Below are 4017 nucleotides of genomic sequence, written 5' to 3'. Positions count from 1 at the left end.
CCACCACGCCCGGCTAATTTTTTGTAGTTTTTTAGTAGAGACGGGGTTTCACCACATTTTCCAGGATGGTCTCGATCTCCTGACCTCGTGATCTGCCCGCCTCGGCCTCCCAAAGTGCTGGGATTACAGGCGTGAGCCACCACGCCTGGCCCCATGTCCTTGCGTATGATAAGCTCTTTACCCAGGTACTTTTTTTTTCCCCAGGTGACTGGGTCTTGTTCTGTTGCCCAGTCGGGAGTGCAGTGGCATGATCCTAACTTACTGCAGCCTCAAACTCCTGGGCTCACACAATCCTCCTGCCTCAGCCTCCTGATTAACTAACCATACACTTTTGGCACTATTGCAGGCCAAATCCAACTGATCTTTCAAAGTCTAGCTTAATGGGTGCTGCTATGAAGCCTGACTAATCTTCTCAGCTTAAAGTTTTGTGTACTTCCTCTGTATTTCTGCAATTGAAGAAGTCCACTGCAGTGTAAAGGACTGAACCTGTGAATTGATACCAGGACTTAGGGGCTCAGGACCTGGCTCTGTTACTCCTTAGCTGCCTCTTTTTACCTATCTCAACTTCAATTATTATCTAAAACAGATGGAAATATTTCCCTCACAGAATTAAAGTCACTTTTATGACCACTTTGATTTTGAGTGAAGGAAAACCTAACATGAAAAGAGTATAGATTGGTTTATATAGGTGAAAAGTTCAGGGGTAGAGATGACTTCAGGCATGGGGTGGACTCAAAGCTCAAATGCTATCAGCAGGAGTCTGACTCTGTCTTCTCTCAGAGCTGCCTTTTGCTCTATCACCTTTATGCCCAGGTTCAAAGAGTAGCCTGATGGCTGGCAGCACTCCCAGAACCCAATCTTTCTGCTTCAAGTCCAGCTGACTAGCTTGAGAACATCTTTCTCAAGTCACAACAAAATTATCATGGGCTCTTATTGGGTCATCTGCCCATCCCTGAGGTGGTCACTATGGCCAGGATAATTTGATGCTTGGATTGCCTAAGGCCCAGGGGACTTGTTCTACCTCAGACCCTGGGGTACATCCCTGGCAGCAACACATGGGATGAGTGTGGGTGGGTGGAGGTTCTGCAATGAGAAGTTACGGTGCATTTCCAGCATGGTGAAAGGATGCTGGATGAGAATAACTGCAGAGGTTCACCACAGATATTCTGGGGATCAAATGAGACAATATGAGGAAACTGACTTCAAAAGTCCTGACAGGCTGGGTGCAGTTATCCCAGCACTTTGGGAGGTCAAGGCAGGGAGATTGCTTGAGGCCAGGAGTTCGAGACCAGCCTGGGCAACATGTTAAGACCCTGTCTCTACCAGAAAAAAAACAAACAAAAACAAAAACAATTTAGCCAGGTGTGGTTATATATACATGTGCCTATAGTCCTAGCTACTCAGGAGGCTGAGGTGGGAGGATTGCTTGAGCCCAGGAGTTCGAGGTTGCAGTGAGCTATGATCGTGCCATTGCACTCCAGCCTGGGTGACAGAGAGAGACCCTATCTCAAAAAAACAAAAAAGAAGTCCTGTTCAAACATAAATGATTATTATTATTTGGTTATGTTTCTCTGTGGCACTTAGCACTTTTTTCCTTCTCTCCAGAGTCATCCACTTCATGGTTTATCTTCCCTATTCCACCCTGAGCATCTGGAGAGCACAGTCTGTGTTCTAGTAATCTCTAGAGGATTCTACCATTTCAACTCAGCACCCAGAAAATATAAAGTACCCAATAGATGATTGTGGAATAACTTGATTAATCTGAAATCCAAAGCATTCCCCCCAGAATTCCTTTTTTTTTTTTTTGAAATGAAAGGCCTCACATATTTATTACTGAACCCAGCCCAACCAACGCATTCATAATAGATTCAGAGAGGAAAATACGTCGAACTCTCCAGAGAGTGGTGACATTTTCAGTTTGATATGGTAATGTGATCGTGACCTTCAGACAGCACAAATATATGTGCCATCTCATGTGCAATTCCTTATAGACCCAGCTTGGTTCTTCTCCAATGTCTCCTTTTGGAGTTGTACCTTATTTTTCCAGTTTTCATCCGAATCCACTGGGGAATGGGGCGATTTTGCTTTTGTTTCTTGGCCAGGAATCGCTTAATCCTGAAAGTCTTGTGAGAAGACATGGCGAGAAGTGGAGGAAAGAACACACCACGATGGCGGAGAAAGGAAAAGAGGGGCTCCCCCCAGAATTCTGTTAATTCCTAGGCCAAAATCTCAAAAGGCTTTTGAGAACTTGAACCTTTCCCTGGAATCATAGCTAAATAAGCTCTGACCTTTTTCATAGTGGGTGGGATGAGATAAGTAATTTCAGGAAGATGTGTCCTTGCATTGATTTGTTCACCTGGCCAACCTAAGGCCACCCAGAGAAAGAAAAGTCTTGGTTTGTTTATTTTCTGTTTATTTATTAAATTTCTGGTTTATTTTGCTCTGACTGCCCTCATTAAAGGGTGTAGGCTTCAGGAAAGTGCAGACTGAATGAAGTAACTTCCCGAAGGCCCTGACCTGCAGGGCAGATTTGGAGCTCCCTCCTGGTCCAAACTTAAACTTCCGGGAAGTTTTGAGTTTAATGAAGGGAATTGGTGGTCAGTTCTAGTCAAACATCTGGGAGCCCAGCCCCGATGTTCTCCCTCATGTCTGTGTTGTATTCATGTCCTTAGATTTCCTGTCTGAACACAGAGTCTGGAGCTCCTAAGGATCACAGGAGTTTGGAAAACAAAAAAAAAACTTTTCTCTTTCTTTTTTTTTTTCTGAGACAGAGTCTCACTCTGTCGCTCAGGCTGGAGTGCAATGGCAGGATCTTAGCTCACTGCAACCTCCATCTCCCGGGTTCATGTGATTCTCCTGCCTCAGCCTCCCAAGTAGCTGGGATTACAGGTGCCCACCACCACACCCAGCTAATTTTTGTATTTTTAGTACAGACAGGGTTTCACCATGTTGGTCAGGCTGGTCTCGATCTCCTGACCTCAGGTGATCCACCCACCTCAGCCTCCCAAAGTGCTGGAATTACAGGCGTGAGCCACCATGCCTGGCTGGAAAACCAAACTTTTAAAAGAGGGAATGAAGGACCCAGATCACCTATTGAAATAGTCTACATGTGGCCCCAGTCCCAGAATTGGCTGGAGCTACTTTTTGGCTGATTTTGCAATGGAGACATTAACTCTTTTCAGCCACAAGCATTAAGTTGAAAAGGTAATGTGGCTTAACTTATAACATACTGACCCACTAGTTTTCAACCTGCCTCATCTTATGTTGCAGCAATGATGCTATTCTAGGAACCTGGGCCTTACCAGGGCAGAAACGACAGGGCCATGCCTTAGAGAAGGAAAGTTCCATTATTGCAGGTATCTGAGGAAGTTCATACGCACATAATTAAATTACAGTCTTTGTTAGAAACAGGATTTCAGCTCTTGTAGACCAAAGACAATTGCTGATGGGTAGGGAGTGGGAATGAGAACAGTCCAAGGATATTGTTGGCAGGCCAAGGATCACCAAAGGAAACTCTGAGCTGGGCGGGTCAGCAGCACTCGGCCAGTGCTTGGCAGGCTCTGCAGCATAAGCTGGATATTGCTTAAAAGGAACTCCCTGTACCACATCTTCCCTTCCTGGATGGTCCAAGCCACTCCCAACTCACTTCTGGAAGGATGTCCCTTGACTTCCAGGTTCTGACCTTTCTTCCTCTTGGTGCCTCTGTCTCCTCCCCAACTGATATCTTATCTCTCTTCCTGACCCTGGCTTCCTGTCTGGGCCTCAACAATGCTCTGACAACTTCTTTAGGTAATGCTCCCCTTGCCTAACTGCCTTTTGGTCTCTCTTCCCCACATGCAATCACAGGTGCTCTTCCCAGGGACCTTAGGCAGCATGGCCTGATGGAAGGAGACTGGATTTTGAAGCCAAACAGCTGTGTGTGTTTTTGTTTTGTTTTGTTTTTTGAGACAGAGTCTTGCTCTGTCACCTAGGCTGGAGTGCAGTGGCACAATCTCAGCTCACTGCAACCTCTACCTC

General features: G+C 45.7%; 1 pseudogene across 1 annotated transcript; it reads right to left on the bottom strand.

The window, feature by feature from the left end:
• Positions 1-1797: 1797 nt before the first annotated feature.
• Positions 1798-2189, bottom strand: LOC100423423 (large ribosomal subunit protein eL39 pseudogene; annotated as a pseudogene). The gene has a single exon (XR_001439577.3). The product of XR_001439577.3 is annotated as a large ribosomal subunit protein eL39 pseudogene (transcript).
• Positions 2190-4017: the final 1828 nt, after the last annotated feature.

This window comes from Macaca mulatta, chromosome 14 (genome assembly GCF_049350105.2).
Source record: "Macaca mulatta isolate MMU2019108-1 chromosome 14, T2T-MMU8v2.0, whole genome shotgun sequence".
NCBI lineage: Eukaryota > Metazoa > Chordata > Mammalia > Primates > Cercopithecidae > Macaca > Macaca mulatta.
Note: the sequence above shows the minus strand (reverse complement) of the source record. Positions and strands in the feature narration are given on the sequence as shown.